We start from the raw sequence: 6,376 nt of genomic DNA, 5'->3' as shown, positions 1-6,376 counted from the left end.
GAGAGAGGGAGGGAGAGAAGAGGGGAGGGAGAGAGGAGGGAGAGAGAGGGGGAGGGAGAGAGGAGTGATTTCTCTGCTGTTTGTTCTCCTCCCACTGCTGATGACAGACTGAATAATAATCCTCCACTGAACAGGAACAGACACTGTACAGAGAGAGGGAGATCCCGGGAGAGAGCCCGAGAAAGAAAGCCAGAGGGAGGGAGAGAGAGAAAGCGAGGCGAGAGCAAGCCGAACAGGGGGAAGAGTCGGTCTGTCTTTCCTCTCTCCTCACTCTGCATCAGTTCCCCTTTTTGTCAAGCACTTAAAATATCTGCCGTGTGGGCTGTGGCCGAGCAGGGAGCAGGAGGACTGTCTCTTTCTCTCCACAGCCTGACCTCAAGACCAAGCCTTTGACTCAGAAACACGCTTTTTCCTCTTCTGTCTCATCTGTTCACTAAAGCTCATTTGTGGACTGGATCCTCCTGTGTAAAGCTACAGTAGTGTCTACAGGCAAAGCTACAGCAGTGTGTTCTGTGGACATCTTCTGTTTTGGCCTCTTCTCATTTTCAGCTCCGAGAGAATCACCCGAGGGGAGAGGTAACCACAGCTTTATTTAACCACAGCTTTATTTCCATAAAGGTCATGTAACTCTTGTCTTTGTGTTGTGGTATCCACTGCCGTGTTTAGTAAACTAACCTAAACCCTTTAAGAGTTCTGAGGCTAGCCATGGCAACAAGGAGAACATGAAGCAGAGCAAACTCTTTGGTCCTTTAAAAACCTTCTGGATGGAAGATACTGTGTGCTATAGCTTGTTTCCAACATTAGGGCTGATTTTCTAAAGAAGTGAAATCTGCTTTGTGTTTTGTTCCTTGGCACGACACGGCAGAGTGTGGCGGTACGGGTGTTGTCCTGGCCCTACTAGCCTGGTTATTCTGATTGGGACGTCTGCCTCCCGTTGGGAACGGTTCAGTCTGTGTTGTTTTGTTTCCTCGGCACGACACGGCAGAGTGTGGCGGTACGGGTGTTGTCCTGGCCCTACTAGCCTGGTTATTCTGATTGGGACGTCTGCCTCCCGTTGGGAACGGTTCAGTCTGTGTTGTTTTGGGAACGCCTGGTTATTAGAGCCTAAGCTGTGTCTGTCTGGAGGTTGTCTATCAGCTCTCTATCTACCCCACACAGTTAGACAAATTGTTGCGTGTTGCGTTTATATTTTTGTAAAGTGTATAATATATGACACTTATAATTTTTATTGACATTATCCAAAATGTGGCCAGAGGACAATATTCAGAAAGTATTTCAAAACCCACAAAGTAGGCTATTTGATTCGACAACGATTCTTACTTCTGTAACAATTTAAATATGCAAACAACTATTCAGACACTATTTCAAAATGTAGATAACATCTCTCAATAGGATTTAGTACAGACCAGACCTGACACATGTAGAAATAGTAGCCTGCTTTGACAACAAGTCAGTGAACCAGTATAGATAGACACAGGTAAAGAGCCAAGAGACACAACAACTGATCAGAGATTCATATTTCACACTGTCACTTTAGTGTTTGGCTTTTAGCCTACAACATGTCATGGGACTTCTGGAAGCACGGCCCCCATCCTGCCAAGTGGCAGAGAACACGTAGAGCACCCAAAGGACGTTTCTACTCATCTCCCACTCTTTGACCGGCACCCTTCAAACTTCACCTGCTTTCAAATGAGTTCCAACTCGGTCCAGGTGCCCTGGTGCCACAGTCTTGGCTTCCTCTTCACACAGTCAATGAACAAGCTGTATTGTGAATGCCTTCAGGGGACCAGCGCCAGCTGTTTCTGGGAAGGGGCCTTTGCAGGGTCACACAATATACGCATTTATGATGGCAATGTTGAGCATCCCCCAAAACACGTCCACCATTTTCTGCCTGTGTCCAACATTGTAATAGCTCCTCAGTTGGTGAAGATGGTCAACCCCACCCATTTTCTGTTGTAATCCTGGAACAGAGAGAAGTTCCTACCACTTTTAAAAACAACTCCAAAGCCACTGTCACTCTTCCTCTTCCTCCTCCTCATCTCCCTCTTCCTCCTCTTCACTCTCCTCTCACTTCACTCCTCCCTCCAATCATCTCTATCCCTCCAATCATCTCTAACTCCTCTTCCTCCCTCCAATCATCTCTAACTCCTCTTCCTCCCTGCCTTTTGCTGTTGAGCCCACATCACTTCCTTCTCTTTCACTGACCTAGAGGAACAGAGGACCAGAGGGAGAGGAGCAACAAATAGGATACAATAGTGGTCAGGAACAATCTCTCTCTCTCTCTCTCTCTCTCTCTCTCTCTCTCACTCTCACTCTCTCTCACTCTCACTCTCTCTCACTCTATCTCCCCCTCTCTCATTCTCTCTCACTCTCTCTCCCCTCTCCCTCTCTCTCCCCTCTCTCTCACTCTCCTCTCTCTCTCTCTCTCTCTCACTCTCCTCTCTCTCTCACTCTCCTCTCTCTCTCTCTCACTCTCCTCTCTCTCTCTCTCTCTCTCTCTCTCTCTCTGTCTCTCTCTCTCTCTCTATCTCCCCTCACTCTCCTCTCACTCTCTCCCCCCTCTCTCACTCTCTCCCCCTCTCTCACTCTCTCTCCCTCACACTCTCTCTCCTCTCTCTCTCCCTCACACTCTCTCCCTCACACTCTCTCCCTCACACTCTCTCCCCTCTTCTCTCTCTCTCCTCTCTCTCTCTCTCTCTCTCTCTCTCTCACTCTCCCCCTCTCTCACTCTCTCTCCCCTCACTCTCCTCTCTCTCTCTCCCTCACTCTCTCCCCTCACACTCTCTCCCCTCTCTCTCTCCCCTCTCTCTCTCTCTCTCTCTCTCCTCTCTCTCTGTCTCTCTCTCTCTCTCTCTCCTCTCTCTCTGATTACATACTGTAGTAACAACAGCCTATTGTAACTAGGTTACTCAACGTCAGGATGATGATTACAGGCTATACTGTTCAAAGCTGACCACAGAAGCAGAACAGAAAGGGAATGCCAATGTATTTATCATGCACCATTTTGAAGGACTGTTAAAGTGATGCTCCAGAGCTGTTGTATAGTTCCAGCCAGTAGTTTTGAAAGTAGTGCTCTGGAGCCAAAACGGGCCCTCTAGCCAGCCAGTTACTTGATGTATAATAGCTTAGTTATGCGGTCTGTCTCTCTGTTGTGAAGAAGTCATCAGTTTGAACCTTGGTATATTGAAGACGTTTGGAAAATAGCACTACACACTGACAGCTACACACTGACAGCTACACACTGACGGCTAAACACACTGACAGCTTGGGTATTTATATAGAGGACTGGCTATGGGTACTGTAGGGAGAAAGATGAGTTGTGTGTGTGTGTGTGTGTGTGTGTGTCTGTGTGTGTGTTAGCGCACGTGTCTGTGTTCCACTGTGACCTTCATCAGATAGCAGCGTTCTATTCCCCTCCGGCTGTCGTAACCTTTCACAGGATGATAAAGCCACACACACACACACACACACACACACAGACACACACACACTACTTAGCTCTGCATGAGCTGCAGCCCACTCCTTTGCATTCCAGTGCACTCAGCCTTATGAAATATGTACTGCTGAGTTCTGGCTGCGGCTCTGCAAGGGAACAGACCGAGGGAAGGACAATGCTTTGTCTGCCAGGCTGAAGGCTGAGTGGATTATTACTTTCTCACAAAACCCTGTGTGTCTTTTCTCCCCGACAGATGAAAGGATCATGTTTTATTGTGAGTGTGTGTGTGTGTGCTGTTTCTCTGGTGTGTATCTGTGTGTGTTCAGAAGGAGCACCGACGTTGTTACGTCATCCCTCAGTCTGTCAACACACAGCACTGGGACACGGAGGGATTCTCTGCTGGGTAGTGGCAGATGTGACCCAATTGTGTGTGTGTGTGTGTTCAAATCAAATTGTATTGGTCAACAACGGGTGTGGACTAACAGTGAAATGCTTACTTACGGGAAGGGCGGCAGGTAGCCTAGCGGTTAAGAGCGCTGGGCCGGTAACAGAAAGATTTGAATCCCCGAGCCGACTAGGTGAAAAATCTGTCGGTGTGCCTTTGAGCAAGGCACTTAACCCTTATATCTCCTGTAAGTCGCTCATAATAATAAATACACAATGAGTAACGATAACATGGCTATATACACAGGGTACCAGGTAATAACATGGCTATATACACAGGGGACCAGGTAATAACATGGCTATATACACGGGCTACCAGGTAATAACATGGCTATATACACAGGGTACCAGGTAATAACATGGCTATATACACAGGGTACCAGGTAATAACATGGCTATATACACAGGGACCAGGTAATAACATGGCTATATACACAGGGGACCAGGTAATAACATGGCTATATACACAGGGGACCAGGTAATAACATGGCTATATACACGGGCTACCAGGTAATAACATGGCTATATACACAGGGTACCAGGTAATAACATGGCTATATACACAGGGTACCAGGTAATAACATGGCTATATACACAGGGACCAGGTAATAACATGGCTATATACACAGGGACCAGGTAATAACATGGCTATATACACAGGGTACCAGGTAATAACATGGCTATATACACAGGGGACCAGGTAATAACATGGCTATATACACAGGGGACCAGGTAATAACATGGCTATATACACAGGGGACCAGGTAATAACATGGCTATATACACGGGCTACCAGGTAATAACATGGCTATATACACAGGGTACCAGGTAATAACATGGCTATATACACAGGGTACCAGGTAATAACATGGCTATATACACAGGGACCAGGTAATAACATGGCTATATACACAGGGGACCAGGTAATAACATGGCTATATACACAGGGGACCAGGTAATAACATGGCTATATACACAGGGTACCAGGTAATAACATGGCTATATACACAGGGGACCAGGTAATAACATGGCTATATACACAGGGGACCAGGTAATAACATGGCTATATACACAGGGTACCAGGTAATAACATGGCTATATACACAGGGGACCAGTACTGAGTCCATGTGCAGGGTACCAGGTTGGCTGGAGTCTCTGGGTGGCTGGAGTCTCTGGGTGGCTGGAGTCTCTGGGTGGCTGGAGTCTCTGGGTGGCTGGAGTCTCTGGGTGGCTGGAGTCTCTGGGTGGCTGGAGTCTCTGGGTGGCTGGAGTCTTTGTTTGTGTGCCAGTGTGTATCTTATTACAGGATGGGGAGAAACGGTCATTTGTCGGTCAACATCTAATTTCCTTTCATTTGAAACATGTTTGCTCTGGTCTGAGTCAAACAATAAGGCCTTTATGAGAAATGGATGTTTGGAAGAGAGACTCCAGATTGAAGAACCAAAGGGAACTGCCACATGCTGTATTCTGTTCTACCAAGAAGGATCAGTGGTAGCTAGCAGCATACGCTTTGACACACCGTTTATATTATAGTGGCCATTTTATTACGTCTTGCATTCAAAAGTTACTTAGGACTGTGAGAGATTAGTGTTGTTTCTGTATCACAGATGTGTTCTGTTGATATCAGCCAGGCTTGGTGAACCATCACAGTGTTTATACTGTATCTGTTGTCATTACTGGGCTGGTTCTGTTGTCTGTACCATGAGAAACCAGGTTATACTGGGCTGGTTCTGTTGTCTGTACCATGAGAAACCAGGTTATACTGGGCTGTTTCTGTTGTCTGTACCATGAGAAACCAGGTTATACTGGGCTGTTTCTGTTGTCTGTACCATGAGAAACCAGGTTATACTGGGCTGTTTCTGTTGTCTGTACCATGAGAAACCAGGTTATACTGGGCTGTTTCTGTTGTCTGTACCATGAGAAACCAGGTTATACTGGGCTGTTTCTGTTGTCTGTACCATGAGAAACCAGGTTATACTGGGCTGTTTCTGTTGTCTGTACCATGAGAAACCAGGTTATACTGGGCTGGTTCTGTTGTCTGTACCATGAGAAACCAGGTTATACTGGGCTGGTTCTGTTGTCTGTACCATGAGAAACCAGGTTATACTGGGCTGGTTCTGTTGTCTGTACCATGAGAAACCAGGTTATACTGGGCTGTTTCTGTTGTCTGTACCATGAGAAACCAGGTTATACTGGGCTGGTTCTGTTGTCTGTACCATGAGAAACCAGGTTATACTGGGCTGGTTCTGTTGTCTGTACCATGAGAAACCAGGTTATACTGGGCTGGTTCTGTTGTCTGTACCATGAGAAACCAGGTTATACTGGGCTGTTTCTGTTGTCTGTACCATGAGAAACCAGGTTATACTGGGCTGTTTCTGTTGTCTGTACCATGAGAAACCAGGTTATACTGGGCTGGTTCTGTTGTCTGTACCATGAGAAACCAGGTTATACTGGGCTGGTTCTGTTGTCTGTACCATGAGAAACCAGGTTATACTG

At 46.7% G+C, this 6,376-nt stretch overlaps 1 protein-coding gene across 1 annotated transcript in view; it reads left to right on the top strand.

The window, feature by feature from the left end:
• Window positions 1–490: 490 nt before the first annotated feature.
• The window catches only part of LOC311126185 (putative JmjC domain-containing histone demethylation protein 2C), a gene marked incomplete at its 3' end in the record, with an annotated part of 108,512 nt that continues 102,626 nt past the window's right edge, over window positions 491–6,376 (top strand). Inside the window, exon 1 of the mRNA XM_084200202.1 lies at window positions 491–576. The remainder of the gene's footprint in view (window positions 577–6,376) is intronic.

This window comes from Coregonus lavaretus (genome assembly GCF_964263955.1).
Source record: "Coregonus lavaretus genome assembly, contig: HAP1_SCAFFOLD_1544, whole genome shotgun sequence".
Lineage (NCBI taxonomy): Eukaryota > Metazoa > Chordata > Actinopteri > Salmoniformes > Salmonidae > Coregonus > Coregonus lavaretus.
Note: the sequence above shows the minus strand (reverse complement) of the source record. Positions and strands in the feature narration are given on the sequence as shown.